The sequence below is a fragment of the Alligator sinensis genome, unplaced genomic scaffold (genome assembly GCF_000455745.1).
Source record: "Alligator sinensis unplaced genomic scaffold, ASM45574v1 scaffold637_1, whole genome shotgun sequence".
In the NCBI taxonomy this organism is placed as follows: domain Eukaryota; kingdom Metazoa; phylum Chordata; order Crocodylia; family Alligatoridae; genus Alligator; species Alligator sinensis.
In genome coordinates, this window is record NW_005842368.1 from 1,153,654 (window position 1) to 1,165,030 (window position 11,377).

General features: G+C 48.9%; 1 protein-coding gene across 1 annotated transcript in view; it reads left to right on the forward strand.

The window, feature by feature from the left end:
• EXTL3 (exostosin like glycosyltransferase 3) overlaps positions 1-11,377 on the forward strand; it is a 169,991-nt gene that overhangs the window by 48,435 nt on the left and 110,179 nt on the right. Inside the window, 1 exon segment of the mRNA XM_014522552.2 lies at positions 7,736-7,878. The gene's annotated coding sequence lies outside the window, so the exon portion shown is untranslated.

An 11,377-nucleotide genomic window follows, 5' to 3' on the forward strand; every position in this document is an offset into this window, starting at 1 on the left:
AAGAGTGAAAACCTAAGAGCTGGCAGTTTGAGGGGTGCCTTGAATCTAAAAAAGGTTGAGAAGCACTGGTCTCTAGCATATATTCACCACGAGAGTAAAATGGTTGGAACGTTTCCCCCTTCACACGGCCTGATTTTGAAAGGGAATAAAAACTCTGAGTGGTGGTTTAACCCAAGCCTCCCACCAAGTACAAGTCAGGTAAGAAAATGCATCCAATTATCTTCAAAATTATTTCCTCCTTCACATGTACCTGCTGAGATTTGAGCCTGAGGCACTATGTTTCCCATCACTGATGCCCGAAGCGAAGCAGCAAACCTCTCTCATCTCCCTAAGGTTGACTAGAGTCCTCTGCATGGCAGCGGTGTACACGGAGCTGCATCCAGCAACTACAGCTTTCTAGTTATCCTCTCGTTGCCCCTCCCCGGCTCCTGGTGCTTCAGAGGGATGTGCTGAAGTCCTTGTCTGGTGTGTAAAATCTGCTCTGCTTACGTGAGCGTCTAGAGAAGTTGTCTCCCACTGTACCAGCTCCTTTTGCCACCAGGAGATGCCATCCTTGCTCAGCGATGCTGCAGTGGGCTTCATCAGCCAGCACTGGCTGCGTGACTTGCTTATAACTGGGAGTGTGGCATGTCAGTCTTGGATGCCCAGCACCCACTGCTCAGTTGCTTCTATGGTGGCGCTGCATGAATTTGACTTGCAAGCACTGAGCTGCTGCTCATCTCAAGGCCTTTTTCTGTTTGATTAGGTAAGGGTCCTAGAGAAGTGGGGCTGGAAGGGAGCTCCAGAGGTTGCATCTAGTCCACCACCCTGCCCATGGCAGGATCATCCCTATCCAAACCATCCCAGACAAATCCCTCATCTACACTCTTGGTAAAATGACCATCAACTCTGACATAGCACAAGACATCGCACCCAAACCTGCTGCAGATAAAACAGGGACCACGGCGGCCAGTGTCTTGCTGGTAGCAAAGGATTTCAATCTATGCGTGAGGTCCCAGGTAGAGGCCGTGCCCCCACTACGGAATAAGGTGAAACCTCCCTAGTCTGCACCAATCTGCCTGTGAACTATTTGAAAGCCATGCATTTATGGCTGCCTCTGATCACTGTCACCCCTTGGTCCCTTTTCCATTTGTCCGTGGTGCTGGCTGGCCTTTTCAGCCTGGACAAATGGCTGTTCTTGCCACTGTGCCCGATTTCCCCGGATGCAAAATGATTAACTCGGTGCGCGGTCCTTAATGGAATTGACTTGGGAAAGAAATGGTTCTTCCTTCGTGGTCTTCCTCTTTCTTTTCCAAACTCTTTTAGTCTCCATTTTCTTTAGTAGGTGAAAAAGCTGAAACCTCGCTGAGCTCTCACTCCCTTTGTAGCTTGACTTTTCTCTACCTGGCTGGCATCCGGGTTCAACTGCTTGTCATGCAAGTATAATAACCTTTTATCTAATGCTTTTTATCCTGAAGGATCTGTATGCAGTGCTGCAGAGATGCGGCCACCTGTGAGGTATCTGGAGAGTTATCCCTTGAAATGGCAGTGATAGCTCACAGCGAGGAAGAGAGAAGGTTTGGCCGGGGAGGCCGGACTGAGCCAGGTGTTGAGATCTTCGACAGAGGGTGGCAAGAGCAAGTGAAGGGAGCCTGGGTTGATTTCTGGCTTTGCTGGGGTATGTGGCCAACTGGTGGCATGCCTGCTACAAGTGGCATGGGCATGCAGCAGATAAGGTAGGGAGCAGAAAGCAGAGCAGTAGATCAGGCAGGGGAAGGCGATGGGAGTGACACCTGGAGCAGGTGCCGGGCTAATTTGTAAAGTACCTGCCCAAGAGATTGGACCTCACTGGTTTAGTCTGACAGTGCCTCAGTTGTCATATCTGTAAAATGAGCAGCAGTGTCAAGCGCCCAGTACCACCGCGTGTTATTCATTTGCTATAACTGTTGCCTACGAGCAGTCAGGGCGTGAAGCTTAATTGTCCGAAATCCCTCTTTTTCTCCCTGCCTTTGGAGGAAGGTGTAGCAGTGAGGAGAGGTGGATGAACTTCGTTTCAGCAAATGGTCTTTAAAGACAAAAGAGAGAGGGAGGTGTTTATGTATCTGGGGAGAGGCGGGGCGGGGGAACGGTCCTCACCTTTGTTATTCCTGCCAATTTAAACTGCTTTTAAACAAACACATTTAAAAAAAAAAAAAAAACTGTATGAAAAATGGCTCAAAGCCTGGAACAAAACCCCTTTCCTCAAAGCTGTTTGCGGTGCTGTTTTCTCTCCTGGATCAACCCTGCTAGGACTTGAGCCTCCGATGTCGGAGCAAGCCCTGCTTTTGAAACCCCAGAGCTGACGCACACAGGCCAGGCTCTTTGGCAACTTTCCCCTTTCAGGCTTTCCTTGTAAACCAAATACCAGGAGTTTGAAAGAGCGATGAATATTCTTGCCCTTGTTTCTCCAGGAGGCCACGAGGGATTTTTCTTTCTCTCCAGCTGTCCTCACATAGTTTTAAGCAGAGGTGCAGCTGGGTGTGGATGCTGTGATACATGGCAAATCTTGTGCCAGGCAGATAAAGACTTGCACGTAGACACCAACCCAGACACCCCCAGACTGATTTGTAGAGACAACGAGCTCTTTGCTCAGATATTTGAAGTCCAACTGAGCATCCAGATTTTGTCAAAAATGATGAAGGGCAGAGTTGAGGCAACAAGGGACAGGGGAAATTCCAGCTCTCTTCCTGTAAAATAAAGGTGTTGGTCCGGGTACGTGGCTGCATGTACGATCGGTATTTTATAGCGTTTCGGTCTAGGCTATTCCCTAGTTTCGGAGGGGGACTTATCTAATTTAGCCTTGGGTCAGGACTTGTGTAGAACGGTTGGGATCACGTCGGTGGCCTCGCTCATCACCGTGCACACCTCCGCAGGATATGTGCACTCGCTGGTTTTGCATTTGCATGTTTTGAGTCTGGACTCGCTGTGTTGGAGAGCTGCGGCGTTGCATGAAGTTGGCTAATCCGACTGTATTTGTAGATGCCCGTGACTTGAGAAGTGGAATGACTTTTCTCTCATTTGCCAAGCGATTCTTGGGGAGGGGGAGGAGAAATGGGTAAGTTGCCATCTTCAAAAGCAAGGGAGAAGTCACTGCTCGTTTTGGCTTTGGCATTATTAGTCCGTTATACCCGTCTCTGACTTGTGCTGCTCCTGTTTGGTTGCTGCCTCTTGCCATGCCATGTCTCCATGCCTGACCAAAGCATCCATGGCTTTGGACTAGCCATTGAGGGGTAGGTGCCCAACGGTGTTCAAGGTTCAGTGTCTCGCAGCAAATAGCCTGCAGTCACCGGCAGGTCTGTCATTGCTATTGCAGTCACCATCCTGCACAAGCAGTGTGCTTTTTGGTTGTATTATCTTTCCCCAGTATTTACTGGTTGAGGGGGCACCTCTCCTGTTCTTGCATTTGATTGTTTTAACTCCTAGCAAACGGCTAGTTGTAAGCATGCGTGCATCTTCCCCACAGAGTTACCTAAAAACAAGCCCTCTCAAGAACCAGAGGTTAAATAACCTCACCATCTAAGAGCTCACCCATGCATATATATTGGTGGTGGGAGCTGGGTGCGGTATCCCAATAAACTTGCTTTCATTTAAAAAATAAATAAATGTGACTTTCCATGTAACCAGCTGTTTTTCACTGCATTGGGATCTCTCCTAATGTTGGCGCAGGAGTTGTGGGAACGCATCCGGTTCTGTGGATTTTCACTTTCTTTGTGATCGCTCTATCCTCTTGCGTCGCTGATGTTTTTAAACATTTCCAGAATCTGGACAGTGTTGCATTGGCAGGGCTCCTGTTCTCAGGAGAAGGGTGTGGAGGGACGGCTGGCCCAGGGAACGTCTGAAAGCCAAAAAAAAAAAAAAATTAAGGGAAAAGAAACTCCAGGAAGTTGGCTAATGGGATGAGAGGGGCTGGGAAAGGCTGGATCTGAGGCTCAAGGGAAAGATCTGTTCAGAGGCATTGCCTCTGCATCTTCAGAGTGCTTTGCATCTCCCTTCTTGCAGCAGCTGGCTGAAGCAAGGAAACACTTGACCCAGAGTTGAGGTAGGGACATTAAATCACACAGGTTAAGTTGCTTTCCCCGGTGACAGACCAAGGACTAGGATTTGGCAGCTAAAGGCTCTTGCCCCCATTCTTAGCCCATTGGGCTATCCTGTCTCCCTGCAAGGTCTCCATTGCATAGTAGAGGAAGGGCCAGCGTTGAAGGCGGTTTGGGTTCGTTTTTCTCCGTTCTTGTACTCCTGAGGGGTTTCTTTGTGGTGCTTTGTCAGCTGGGACTTTTATGGGGTAGGGGGAGGCGCTAGATAGATGTCTGTCCCTTCTGGGGCAAGCCGATTGTCCAAAGCGCTCCATCGCTGGTGCCTCCTGCCTCCCAGTTCCAAATGGCTCTCCCAGTCCCTGGATTTGGGCTCAGAAAGGAGCCGTCTGACCGTGTCTTTCCAGGTAACTCCTGCAACGGCCCTCGACTCCGAAATAAGGACGGTTTAAAGAAATGACAGGAACAGACACTCTGAAAAGAAGCAACCTTTTTGCTACCGTTGGGATCATGCTCTTCCAGTTGCTGTAGTCAGCCCGTGGCAAGACCCGTTTCGTCAAACCCGTTGCGTCGATCTGAGCGTGTCCCCCCAGTGCCTTGACACCCTTGGCACGTGGAGGCGGCATGTGGCACTGAACTGGGCCTTGTCCATGGGCATCCCGGTTCATCTCCCCGTTCCTCTTCCCTTTTTCACCTGCTGCTTGTCTCTCTAGGTCCTAGGCTGCTGGAGGTGCAATTTGTCTTCTCCTGGGTGTTCGTACAGTCGCTAGCACAGCCGGTCATCGGCTTCAGTGGGACTCCCTGGATATTACTGCAATACAAACAATAGTTTGTCACTTCAGCTGTTAATTAGTTCATCTCCCCAGGGAAGGACTGTACCCTGCGCCGTTTCCTCCCAGTTTGTTTGGTGTGCTGCACAGATACGGATGCTGCGTTAACATCTGATGGAGTCGCTGGTGCCTACAAAAGCTCAGGCCTCTGTGAACCAGTTAGTCTCTAAGGTTCCCCTGCCTATACACACCTAGCTTCATCTCCCATCAGCCGTCTGTTCCTTGCTTTGGGCGTTTATGCTCATGCTCCGGGAGGCGTGGGGGGGTACTTTAATTAGTGCCATGCTTTAAAAGCGCCCAGATCATCATGTGTATCAGCATCCCCGCACTGAAAAATGACAGCGGGGCACTTTGAACTAAAGCTTGTCGGATGAGCTTCAGTTTAAAGCGCATCACCACCATTTTTCAGCGAGGGATTGCTGATGCATGTGATGCTGGAGCGCAGTAATTGCCATGCTCCAGCTGACTTAATTAATCGAGTCTGCTCCGAGGTGCTGGAATTACAGTGCATCAGAGCAGGATCCCTACATGTGTGCAGGAGCCCTTTGTCTCTAATAATTTCACCTTAAATATTCCATTTATTTTCACATAATTATTCCTGACACAAGCATCACAAGCAGAGATGGTTTTCTCTGCTTGCTATTTTACCCTTCAGCTCTTTTGTATCATCCTTCTCCAACACAGCTCATTTTCTAGTGTGAGGTGTACTTCTTGGTAAAACCTCTTCTGATCAAAGGGGTTTTAGGAAGAGTTTAGGACTTGCTAGCGGCCAGTGAACCATTTGCAGATGTAAGCCAACGGCACGCAGTAGCAAAGGGCGTGGGATACTTCAGTGCAGTTTTCAGGATCACCTAGAAATTGGATCAAAAAAAGATTTTCCCTCTCTTTCTGGATTGTTTTTAAAACCAAAGGCTTATTTTTATTTTTCAAATAAATTCTCAGAGAACTCAGGGAGTTTGGAGGAAACAAAATGCTGCTGATTTTTTTTTCTGTGAACAATGATGATCTTAATTTTGTTTTTAATTGTCCACTGTAACCAGCTTATAAATAGCTTTTAACATCGTGCAGCTGGAAAGTTGGAGCCTCTTGGAAAACGCCAGCTCCTAGGAGGGTTCCTAGATGGAGGTCCCCATTTGTTCGGCCTATTGCACGCTCCGTTTCCCGTGCAGTGTTTTTTCGGAGGGGGCTGCAGCTCGTGCGGTGCTAAGATGCCAGTGTGTTTGTATGAAGGAAACACCGCTGCTGGCACTGTGTCCTGGCCTCAGCACCTCTGTTTCTTGCTGTGGTGCCTCCGGATGATCCCAAAGAGCTTGGATCCCTTGCCCTGCAGAGAGCCATGCACCCAGCAGTTTGCAGTGACCCAGGAAAGCCTTGTCCAAATTCAGTCTCCTTGACATGCAGTATATAGAAACGCTGGCCTGGAAACCCTACATAGACGTTTCTCAACCCTGCTTGCCAACTTCTGCTTATTTGGGCAGGCCAGGTTCGCTCCATCATGGGCTGGAAGGTCGTCTGCATGCTAGGAGCACGACCACGCTCAGCGTCTAAACATCCTGGGTTTGCCTTGTATTACAGCGTGACAAAGGGATCTGGTAGCAGCACAGCTTTGTGTCTGCAGTTCAGTCCCAGTGTTTTCTTGGATCTCTCTCCCAGTTTCCTGGCAGTCATTAATGCATAATAGTCTGGCTACTGGTCCACAGGTCCTCTCCAGGGTTGCTGTGGATGCACATTGATGAGTCTTGATGGACCATTTGCACTACTCTGAAAATGCCCACAGTCGCTTCATTGCTTATCTTCCACCTGAGAGAAGAAATTCTCTTTCTTAGGCCTGGGCAATAACCAGGCAGTAGTGAGCAGGGGAAGAAAATGATGCATCATTCTTAAATAATGCAGAAATGTCCCATGTTCTCCAGAAAAATAAGGCTGGAAGGGCCCTCAGGAGGTCAGCTCATCCAAGCTCCTGCTCAAGGCAGGATCATCCTTCTGGAAACTCTTCTAGACAAGGGTTTGTCTAGCCTGCCCTTAAAAACTTTGGAAGATGGAGATTTCACTACCTCTCTCAGTGCTTGGTTCCAGTGGAAGGAACAAAGGCTGTTTTTAATTAGATTTAACTCTCATTTTTAAAAGGTGATCATCCAAGGTGGCTGCAATGGCCTTTTCACTTGTATTGTAAGTCACTGAAAGCTTGAGATCTGGTTGGTTTCTATAGTGAAAACACGAGAGCTTCCCAAAGCATTTGGGGCTCAGGATAGCAGCGGGTGGCAGAATACTTGACCCATAAGGTATGTGCAATTTGGGAATGGTTTTGGGGTGCTCGTCTTTGTAATAAAAGCAAGCCAGGGTGCTCCTTCCCTTTTTTTATAGTCTTGAGAACTCCTCTGAACCACTGAAATGAAGGTAAATGAAGTCAGAAAGGAAATGGGAAGCATTACAAGTCTGGTGTTTTTCCTGGGTGCGAGAGTTGGCGATGTGTTGTAGCTGCCATTCAAATGGGTATTGGTTAACGTGACAGGCTCGTGTCTAATCAGCACACGTTGACTGCACAATGAGAGAGAGGCATGGTCTCCTGACTCTCCGTGTGAATTATCGGGTTTGCTTCTGAACAAAATGTCTTTGAAAGCATTTTTTGTGTGATCCCTTGGTTTCGGGATACTCCAAAGGATAAAGGGGTGAAGGGCAGGCTTCTGTCTGGCAATGGCGTACACAGACAGCAGTTCTTCTGCTTCAGTAGATTTGATGCTCAAGAAAAAGATTGAAGAGGACTGGGGTACTTGAATCGAGTGGCCTTTTCTCCAAGGAGCTAAGCATCTACAAATACTTCTCAGCAATTAAAGATGTCTTTTCTGTTTTGTTTAGTTGACTGCCCATGGAAGCACTCTGAGGTCCAAGCAGTGCAAGTGTCGCAGAGGAGCCAGAGCACAAAGATTGCGTGTTGTCACGGATGAACACAGCGGCTCCATCAGCTGGCTGCACGCTAGATTCGAGGACTCGGCTTTCAGGTAAGGCGGCATTTGTGTCTCAGCACGTTGCTCCTATGATTGCCCATGGCTGCCCGCTGACATGTGATTGCCATTATTCGAGGTTTCTCAGATTATCTGAGCCAAGGGAACGTGACAATGCTACAAGTCATTTTAAAGTCCCTGTGCTTTCTAATATGCATGGGGCAAAATCCACCCCCAGAGTTCTCCAGTACACCATGGGAACCAGGGAATCGAACAAAAGGCTGAAATGCCAGCTTTAATGAAATGCAGCAGTCTGTGGTTTGAGAGTGTGTTTGTTGTCGGGCACCGAGCGAATCCAGAGGGCCCTGATGATGTGATGCTTATCTCTTGCTGAGTTTGCATCTGCTTGGGCTTGACCTACAGAAGTGTCATCTCTACCTGCTGGGGTAGAGCTCTGTATGGTTGCAAGATTGCTGCCATCTCTTTGGTCTCTCTCCTGGAAGAGATCAAAGCAGCCCCCTGCCCCCAGGAGGCCTTGGCTTAAAAGACACTGAACCTTTCAGCACGTGGCTGAAATTGGAAGAGCTTCACTTCTGCCTTTTCTCCTCCAAAACACGCCTGGTTCTTGCAGGTGGCTCTTAGCCCTCCAATGAGGCCGGCAGACTGAGCACTGGGCAGGCACGCTTGTGACTAGCTGGTCGACAAATTCTGCTGCGCATAAGGAAGCTCTCAGGCTTCGACTCTGCTTCAGCGGTGCTGTTGGCTTGGCAAGCAAGAGTTTGGCTATTGCGATGCATTGTGTTATACATGGAGGGAGATGGGAAATCTGCTCCATGAAGGCTGATCCTGGGGAGCGTTTCGGACTTCCTCTGTTTGCAGCTGAAGCATGAGTCCCAGCTTTTTCTTTGCCCTGCTGCATCAAACATGGTTCCGTGTCTGGACAGCCATTTCCAGCACATCCTAGAAGGTGCTTATTAGTTGGAGACTGACCCAGAACAGCACTTCTGTGTTCTGCATCCACGTTGATGCACTGTGGCCTTCTCCAGATCATTATCATTTCTGCTCCTCAGCTTTTCCATCTACACTGATTGGCGCAGCATGCATTGAACTCGTGCATTTTGGGAGACCGTCTCAAAATTGGCTGGGCAGGGCACGCTCTGTTCGTTTTACTGCTTGTCCTCTAGACATGACTTTGCCTTTTCCTCTAGCTTTATTCCAGTCCCGTGGCTGGGGCGTCAGAGCAGTGACCTACATGCGCTGGCCATGGCATCTGCACGTGGGGTGGTCTGCTTTCCCCATCACCTAGGGGGGACCGTGTTACTCCTCTTGCATGTGCAGATGGCAGCTGCTGAAATGATAGTGTGAAAAGGAGGGCTGGGATGCCCTGGGCAGCTCTTTCGCCTTGAGTTTAAGAGGATTTTATCATTTTGGGGCCGTGGCCTAACAGTCCGCTCCAGAAGCAAAGGTATAAGGTAGGATTTTGCAAAGCACATGACCTTTGGTAGATCTCTGGCCCCCACTGAAGCCAGTAGCAAAATTCCCATTAATTTTAATAGCCTTGGAGATGGACAGTTGCCTGAGTAGTTTTTTGAAAAGCTCCTCAACCCCATATCTTCAGTGATGCATTTTCTAGAGGTACTTTTGAACTTGTTAAATATCTTGTGGCCTGCAGGCCATGGCTTAAGGTTGTTAGAAGTTGGTTGTTCATGCTGTCCAGATCACCAGGTCAGTACAAATGAATGTTACTTCCTCTTGAAAGCAAAGGACCCTTTGGTCTATTTTTTTTGGAGACCTAGATAGCTCTTTGTTAGGTGTTCCTGTAGCTCGTACCACCCTGCTGTTTTTAAAATATGCTGTTTAACATTGTTATAACTGCTTCTCGTGCTGCTGTTTCTCATTCCTTTCAAGGGTATCAAAGCATTTTGCAAACACAAAGCACTGTCCCACCTGCATGGCGGATACCTAGTAGCTACAGATGAGCAAAGAGGGTATCGGCTGAGGAGGGGGTGATTGCTTCAAGAGAAAAAATGCAACAGAAATGGGAGGAGGGAGGAAATCAGTTTGCTAATGCAGCAAACACTTCCCAGTCCAGAGATGTGCAGCCTGCTCTTTTCTATGGAGTGAAGCAGGCAAATGTGTTTAGCCGTTACCTGGAACATAGGAATAGAAACCAGAACATTATTAGTCCCTTTGGCCTCCTGTTTGAGGAGTCCAGCATTTTGCATTGACCCCAAATGGAGCCTGACAACATGTTTGTGTTTAAAATCAATGTGTGTTGGGCTTTGGACAATGGGGTCAGAAAGGAATTTCCCCCCATTGTGTAGCTTGGCTTCTGTGCATTTGTTTGGCATCAGAGGTGGCCACAGCTGGAGTTGGAGTCCTGCAGGGCAGGCCGGTGCTGTGTGTGGGGCCACGAATGGTCTCAGGTGCCTGGCTGGTGTGTCTTGGTCGTGCTCAGTACTAAAATAAGGGTCAGGAGGAATTTTCTCTGTTAGGCTGGCAGGGACCATAGGCACGTTTCTGCAGCCTGGGGCAGGGATCATGTGGACAGAGCTCATCTGCTCACTCCCCTGCCACTGCAGGGCCTTGGCTTTGGTGGCGTCGGGGGCTCTTCTGCACTCTCTTCCTATGTTGCATAGCTAAGGGTCATGTGTCCCTTTCCTCCCTTTTGTACCACCAGTATTGGAATATTTAATGCGACTAAAGCCATTAGGTTGTCCGGGGAGCTTGTGACACGTTTAATGGCCTGTGATTAAAAAAGAGAACACGTTAAACAACCTCGTGCTCCCTTCTGGCCGGTATTTCTAGGCATCTGTTAACTCCCTTGTTAGTAACCGGAAAGGTTACTGTTCCCACCTTGCACAGGACAAAGCATTGGCGCATGCAGCAGTTAAGTGAATCTGCCAGGGTTGCATGGCAAGCCTGTGGCAGGCCTGGGAATACAGCCCAGGTCATCTGCCTCCCAGCCCCTTGCTCTACCCTCTATAAAGATTTCCTCCTGTAGCATATCCAACTGAAACTACAGGGACCCGAGAAAGTGGGGAGAAGGTGGTCGGTATGTCTGGGTCATGGTTGCAGCTGCAAAATTACTGCAGCCCTGTGCTCCTTGCTACTGACTTGGAAAGGAAGCTGCCTCTTCCCTTTCATTGCTCCCCCCTGCCAATCTGAAACCCTCCGAGCTGTGGGAAAAATGCTTGGACCGTATAGAATCCAGATGTTCTGTCCGGGAGCAGGAAGCGCGAATGCTGCCCATGACCCAAGCGGCTAAAAATAGTGAGAGCCTTAGCACGGACATCTTCCTCCGTCTGGCACGTGGGCTCCTCCAGCCAGATGCACGTGGGATGTGGAACAGGGCGCGGGCAGGCAGCTCGTTAGCTTGATCGCCCCATATCTTAATTTATTCTGTTGTTGTATTATGGTAATGCTGAAGGCCCTGGTGGAGATCAGGGCCCTATTAGGCTGAGCAGCATTGCAGATGCCTTGGAAGAGACAGCCCCTTACGATTGAATTTAAGACCAGACAGAGGAAGTGATTGTAACAGACCGCGGGAGGGAAA